Source organism: Harpia harpyja, unplaced genomic scaffold (assembly GCF_026419915.1).
Source record: "Harpia harpyja isolate bHarHar1 unplaced genomic scaffold, bHarHar1 primary haplotype scaffold_39, whole genome shotgun sequence".
Classification (NCBI taxonomy): Eukaryota; Metazoa; Chordata; class Aves; order Accipitriformes; family Accipitridae; genus Harpia; species Harpia harpyja.
This window is the reverse complement of record NW_026293320.1, coordinates 261,172-269,004: the sequence shown is the minus strand read 5'-3', so window position 1 is coordinate 269,004 and position 7,833 is coordinate 261,172.

The window sequence follows — 7,833 nt, the reverse complement described above, 5'->3', positions numbered from 1 at the left end:
GGCGGTGTGGCCAGGTATAGCCGGCGCGCGGCAGCAGAGAGGCCAGGTCTAACCCTCCGGTGCCAGCAGGGAGGCCAGGTCTACCCGGTCCGCGCCGGCAGGGAGGCCATGTCTACGCTGCCGGCGCCGGCAGGGAGGCCAGGTCTACCCCGCCAGCGCCGGCAGAGTGGCAAGGTTTACCCCGCCAGCAGCGGCAGAGAGGCCAGGTCTACCCCGCAGGCACCGGCAGGGAGCCCAGGTCTACCTTGCCCGTGCCGGAATTTAGGCCAGCTTTACCCCTCCCACGCCGGCAGAGAAGCCATGTCTACCCGCCCCACGCGCGCAGGGAGTCCAGGTCAAGCCGGCGCGCGGCGGCAGAGAGGCCAGGTCTAACCCTCCGGTGCCAGCAGGGAGGCCAGGTCTTGCCCACCACGCCGGCAGGGAGCCAAGGTCTACCCAGCCTGTGCCGGCAGGGAGGCCACGTCTACCCCGCCGGCGTTGGCAGGGCGGCCAGATCTACCCCGCCGGCAGTGGCTGATAGGGCAGGTCTAACCCGCCAGCGCCGGCTGGGAGCCCAGCTCTACCCGGCCTGCGCCGGAATTTAGGCCAGGTCTACCACGACCGCGCATGTAGGGAGGCCAGGTCTACCCCGACCGCGCCGGCAAGGATGCCAGGTCTAACCCGCCGTAGCCGACAGGCAGGCCAGGTCTACCCCGCTGGCGTCGGCAGTGAGGTCAGGTCTACCCCGCCAGCGCCGGCATTGAGGTCAGGTCTACCCCGCCAGCGCCGGCAGTGAGGTCAGGTCTACCCAGCCGGCGCCGCAAGGGATGCCAGGTCTGCGCCGCAAGGGATGCCAGGTCTACCCCGCCGGCGCCGGCAGGGAGGCCAGATCTACCACGCCCGCGCCGGCAAGGATGCCAGGTCTAAACCGCCGTAGCCGACAGGCAGGCCAGGTCTACCCCTTTCTCTTTTGAAATCTAACCTTTTCAAGGATTGGTCTTTCAGTTATCAAGATGGGAAAGGTAGGGAGTTTTTTTAAGAAGCAAATCTTCTTGGCTTCTTAAAGGAAAATATAAGCCAATGATAATCAGCTAAAAGTACAGTACTACACATTCTTTAAGATCTTTATCTACTATAGTCACACACAATAACTTTATATTCCTAAGATTTTAGCTGTAATCAGATTTGATTTCTTTTAAAATGTAACACCAGCGCTGGCAGGGTGGCCAGGTCTACCCCACAGGCACCGGCAGAGAGGCCAGGTCTATCCCGTCAGCGACGGCAGGGAGGCCAGGTCTACCCGGCCCGCGCCGGAATTTAGGCCAGTTCTACCCCACCGCCCCCGGCAGGGAGGCCAGGTCTACCCTGCCGGCACTGGCAGAGATGCCAGGTCTACCCCGCCGGCACCGCCAGGGAGGCCAGGTTTACCCCGCCGGTGCAGGCAGGGAGGCCATGTCTACCCCTCCCACGCCGGCAGGGAGGCCAGGTCTACCCCGCGGCACCAGCAGGGAGGTCAGGTCTACCCAGCCGGCCCCGCCAGTGAGGCCAGGTCTACCCCGCCGGCACTGCAAGGGATGCCAGGTCTACCCCACCAGCGCCGGCAGGGAGGCCAGGTCTACCCTGCCTGTGCCGGCAGGGAGGCCACGTCTACCCCGCCGGCGCTGGCAGGGCGGCCAGGTCTACCCCGCCGACACCGGCAGAGAGGCCAGGTCTACGCTGCTGGCGCCGGCAGGGAGGCTGGGTCCACCCCGCCAGCTCCACTAGGGAGGCCATGTATACCCCGCCGGCGCCGGCAGGGAGACCAGGTCTACCCGGCTCGGCGGCAGGGAGGCCAGGTCTACCAGCGCTGAGCGGCAGGGAGGCCAAGTGTACTCGGCCCGCAGAGGCAGGGAGGCTAGTTCTACCCCGTTGGCGCCGGCAGGGAGGCCAGGTCTACCCTGCTGGCGACGGCAGGGAGGCCAGGTCTACCCATCCAGAGAGGGTAGGGAGGCCATGTCTACCCTGGTCACGAAAAGGGAGGCCAGGTCTAACCTGCCCGCGAGGGTACGGAGACCAGGTTTATACCGCCTGCGCTGGCAGGGAGGCCAGGTCTGTTGACGCGGAAGTCACGGACACTGCACACAATCACTATGATCAAGCAGATGCCACTTTATTGCCAAGATAGCTCGATGTATATGTTCATTCTAGTTTCTGTTCACTCATAAGCAAAATAGAGATTGCTTAACATGAGCTGTCCACACGCCTAGTTACACCTAATGATTGGTTATATCAACACTGTACACGTGCATAAACATAAGGTATAATTGGTTGTATTAACTAAAACATGTGAAACTTGTCTCAATCTATTGGTCAAGATAAGCTGTGGAATTGAGGTTCTTTGTGCCAAGTTCCCTTTATCGTGGAATGCGCACCTGTATTCTTCTAATTGGCATCTTTCTTTTTTTGTCTTCTTGTTTATTCTGTTCAAAGCCTTCTAAAGGCATCTGGAATGCTCTTACTACCGTTAGCTAAAAATGTGTCCACAAGCAAAGCGTCCTTGAAGCCTGCTGCCTACAAAACATGCTTGGCTCACAAATTGATCAATTACATCGAGTCTGGATTGTTCACTATGTGCCCATTACTTTCCAAGTATCCCACACAGACCAGCCTCCCAGCTGCCGCGGGAAGGGTAGACCTGGCCTGCGTGATAGCGCCGGCGGGGTAGACCTGGCCTCCCTGCCGGCGCGAGTGGGGTAGACCGGGCCTCGCTGCCGGGGCAGGCCGGGTAGACAGGCCTCCCTGCCGGCGCGGGAGGGGTAGACCGTCCTCCCTGCTGCTGCGAGAGGGGTAGACATGTCCTCCCTGCCGGCGCCAGCGGGGTAGACCTGGCCTCCCTGCCGGCGCCGTCGGGGTAGGACTGGCCTCCCTGCCGGCGCCAGCGGGGTAGACCTGGCTTCCCTGCCTGACGCGGCAGGGTAGAACTGGCTTCCCTGACGATGCGGGCCAGGTAGACAGGCGTCCCTGCCGGCGCCGGCGCGCTAGACCTGGCCTCCCTGCTGGCGCCGGTAGGGTAGACCTCCTTCCCTGCCGGCGCCGGCGGGGTAGAACTGGCTTACATGCCGGACGCGGCAGGGTAGAACTGGCTTCCCTGCCGATGTGGGCCGGGTAGACAGGCGACCCTGCCGGCGCCGGCGCGCTAGACCTGGCCTCCCTGCCGGCGCCGGTAGGGTAGACATGGCCTCCCTACCGTCGCTGACGGGGTAGACATGGCCTCCCTACCTGCACCAGCGGGGTAGAACAGGCTTCCCTGCCCTCGCGTGCGGGGTATACCTGGCCTCCCTACCCATGCGGGTGGGGTAGACATGGCCTCCTTGACTGCGCGGGCGGGGTAGACCTGCCCTCCCTGCACACACGGGCGGGGTAGACCTGGCCTCCCTACCCGCGTGGGCGGGGTAGACCTGGCCTCCCTACCAACGCGGGTGGGGTCGACATGGCCTCCCCGTCCGCGCAGGTGGGGTAGACCTGTACTTCCTGCCCGCGCGGGCCGGGTAGACCTGGCCTCCATACCAGCGCGGGCGGGGTAGACCTGGCCTCTCTAGAGGCGTGGGGGAGGTAGACATGGCTTCCCTACCCGCACAGGCGCGGTAGACCTGGCGTCCCTGCCGGTGCCCGCAGGGTAGACCTGGCCACCCTACCGGCGCTGGCAGTGTAGACCTGGCCTCCCTACACTGGCGGGCGGGGTAGACCTGTCCTCCCTACCCGCACGGGCGGGGTAGACCTGGCTTCCCTACCCGCACGGGCGGGGTAGACCTGGCCTTACTACCGGCACGGGAGAGGTAGACCTGGATTCCCATCCCACACGGGTGGGGTAGACCTGGCCCCCCTGCCGGCGCCGTCAGGGTAGACATGGCCTCCCTAACCGCGCGGGCGGGGTAGACCTGGCCTCCCTACGGGCTCTGGCGGGGTAGACCTGGCCTCCCTACCCGCGTGGCTGGGGTAGACCTGGAGTTCCTGTCCGCGCAAGCAGGGTAGACCTGGCCTCCCTACCCACACGGGCGTGGTAGACCTGTCCTCCCTACGGGCTGTGTCGGGGTAGACCTGGCCTCCCTACCTGCATGGGTGGGAAACACCTTGCCTCCCTACCTGCGCGGGCGGGGTAGACCTGGCCTCACTACCGGCACGTGAGAGGTAGACTTGGCCTCCCTACCCGAGCTGGGGGGTAGACCTGGCCTCACTGTCCACGCAGGTGGGGTAGTCCTGGCCTCCATACCCGCGCGGGCAGATTAGACCTCGCCTCCCTGCCCGCGCTGGCGGGTAGACCTGGCCTCCCTGCCCACGTGGGCGGGGTAGACCTGTCCTACTTACCCTCTCAAGCAGGTTAGACCTGGCGTCCCTGCCGGACCCCGTGGGGTAGACCTGGTATCCCTGCCGGCGCCGGTGGGGTAGATCTGGCCTCCCTGTCTGCGCGTTCGAGGTAGACCTGGCCTCCCTACCCACGCAGGAGGGGTAGACCTGTCCTCCATACCCGTGCTGGCGGGGTAGATCTTGCCTCCCTTCCTAGAACAGTTGGGGTAGACCTGGCCTCCCTACCCGCACGGGTGGGGCAGACCTGGCCTCCCTACCCCCGTGGGCGATGTAGACCTGGCCTGCCTATGGGCTCTGGCCGGGTTGACTGGCCTCCCTACCCGCGCGGTTGGGGTAGACATTGCCTCCCTGTCCGCGCGGGCGGGGTAGACCTGGCCCCCCTACCCGCGCGGGATTTGTAGACCTGCCCTCCGTACCCACGTGGGCGGGGTAGACCTGGCCTCCCTACCCACGTGGGTGGGGTAGACCTGGCCTTCCTGTCCACACGGGATGGTTAGACCTTGCCTCCCTACCTGCGTGAGCGCAGTAGACCTGGCCTCACTACCAGAATGGGAGAGGTAGACTTGGCCTCCCTACCGGAGCAGGGGGGTAGACCTCGCCTCCCTGCCGGTGCCGGCTGGGTAGAACTGCCCTCCCTACCCACGCGGGCGGTGTAGGACTGCCCTCCCTACCCCTTTGGGCAGGGTAGACCTGGCCTCACTAGGGGCATGGGAGAGGTAGACTTGACCTCCCTACCCACGCGGGCGAGGTAGACCTGGCCTCACGATCCGCGTGGGCGGGGTACATCTGGCCTCCCTACCCGTGTGGGCACGGTAGACCTGGCCTCTGTACCCGCGCGGAAAGGGTAGACCTGGCATCCCTGCTGGCAGTGGTGTTATAGACCTGACCTCCCTACCCGCGTGGGTGGGGTACACCTGGCCTCCTTACCCGCGCTGGCAGGGTACACCTGCCCTCCATACCCACGTGGGCGGGGTAGACATGGCCTCCCTGCCCGCTCGGGCGGGGTAGACCTGCCCTGCCTACCAGCGTGGGCGGGATAGACCTGGCCTCACTACCTGCACGGGAGAGGTAGACTAGATCTCCCTACCCGGGCGGGCGGGGTAGACCTGGCTTCCGTACCCACGTGGGCGGGGTAGACTTGCCCTCCCTGCCCGGGCAGGCGAGGTAGACGTGGCCTCCCTACCAACGCAGACGGGGTAGACCTGGCCTCCCTACAGCTCTGGCGGGGTAGAGCTGGCCTCCCTACCCACGCGAGCGAAGTAGACCTGGCCTCACTACGGGCACAGAGAGGTAGACTTGGCCTCCCTACCCAAGTGGGGGGTAGACCTGGCCTCCCTGTCCGTGCAAGAGGGGTAGACCTGAGCTCACTACCCGTGTGGGCGGGGTAGACCTGGCCTCCCAACCCACGTGGGCGGGGTAGACCTGGCCCACCTGTTGGTGCCGGCGGGGTAGACCTGGCTTCCCTACACGCGCGGGCAGGGTAGACCTGGACTCCCTACCCGCGCCGGCGGGGTAGACCTGGCCTCACTACCAGCGCGGGCGAGGTAGACCTCGCATCCCTGCCGGCGCCGGCGGGGTAGACCTTACCCCCCTGCCGGCTCCGGCACGGTAGACCTGACCTCCCTGCCGGCGCCGATGGGGTAGACCTGGCCTCCCTACCCATGCGGGCGTGGTAGACCTGGTCTCCACACCCACGCTGTCGTGGTAGAGCTGGACTCCCTACCGGCGCAGGCGACGTAGAACTGGCTCCCCTACACGCGCAGGTGGGGTACACCTGGCCTCCCTACCTGCGCCGGCGGGGTAGACCTCGCGTCACTACCGGCACGGGAGAGGTAGACCTGGCTTCCCTACCCGAGCGGGCGGGGTAGACCTGGTCGCCCTGCAGGCGCCGGCGGGGTAGAATTGGCGTCCCTACCCACATGGGATGGGTAGACCATGCCTCCCGACCCACACGGGTGTGGTAAACCTGGCCTCCATACCTGCATGGGTGGGGTAGACCTCACCTTCTTGCCGGTGCCTTCGGGGTTGACCTGGCCTCCCTACCCACACGGGAGAGGTAGACCATGCCTCCCTGCCCACGCACTTAGGGTAGACATGGCCTCCATACGAGCACGGGCGGGGTAGACCTGGCCACCTTGCCGGCGCCGGTGGGATAGACCTGGCCTCCCTACCCAGTGGGGTATACCTGGCCTCCCCGCTGGCGCGGGCGGGTTAGACCTGGCCTTCCTACCCGCCTGTGCGAGGTAGACCTGGCCACCCTGCCAGCGAACAGCGGGGTAGACCTGGCCTCCCAACCTGCGATGGCGGGGTCGACCTGGTCTCCCTGCCGGCCCCGGCGGGGTTGACCTGGCCTTCTTACCCGTGCGGGCGGAGTAGAGCTGGCCTTCTTACCCGCGCGGGCGGAGTAGTCCTGGCCTCCTTGCCGGAAGAGTTGGCTTAGATCTGGTCTTCCTACCCACACGGACAGGGTAGACCTGGCCTCACTTTGGTTCCGGCGGGGTAGAGCTGGCCACCCTGCCAGTGCCGGAGGTGTAGATCTGGCCTCCTTGACGGCGCAGATGGGGTAGACTTGGTTTCCCTACCCGCGCGGGCGGGGTAGAGCTGACCTCCATTTTGGCGCCGGCGGGGTAGACCTGGCATTCCTGCCCATGCGCGCAGGGTACAACTGGCCTCCCTACCCGCGTGGTCGAGGTAGACCTGGCCTCCATACCCGCACGGGCGGGGTAGACCTGGCCTCCCTATCCGCGTGGGCGGGGTAGACCTGGCCTTCCTTCCGGAGCGCGCAGTGTTCACCTGGCCTCCCTTCCCGCCCGGGCAGGGTAGATTTGGCCTCCCTGCCTGCGCGGGCGGCGTAGACCTTGCCTCCACACCCGCACGGGGGAGGTAGACCTGGCTTCCCTGCCAGCACCGACGGGGTAGACCAGGCCTCCCTACCCGTGCGGGCTGGATAGACCTTGCATCCCTACCCATGCAGGAGGGGTAGACCATGCCTCCCTACCCAAGCGGGTGTGGTAGACCTGGCCTCCATACCCGCATGGGCAGGGTAGACCTCGCCTCCTTGCCGGTGCCTTCGGGGTAGACCTGGCCTCCTTAAACGCGTGGGCATTGTAGACCTGGCCTCACTATACCTCGCGGGTGCTGTAGACCTGTCCTCCATGACGGCATCGGTGGGATAGACCTTGCCTCCCTATCCACGCAGGCAGGGTCGACCTGTCCTCTCTAGCTGCGCAGGCGGGGTAGACCAGGCCACCCTAACTGTGAGGGCTTGGTAGACCACGCCTCCCTACCCGCGCGGGTGGGGTAGACCTGGCCTCCCTGCCAGTGCCAGTGGGGTAGACCTGGCCTCCCTACACGCGCGGGTGGGGTAGACCTGGCCTCCCTGCCAGCAAGGGAGTCTTAGACCTGGCCGTCTTGCTCGCAAGGGCTGGGTACAACTGGCCTCCCTACCCACGCGGGCGGGTCAGTCCTGGGCTCCCTACCTGCATTGGTGGGGTAGACCTCTCCTCCCTG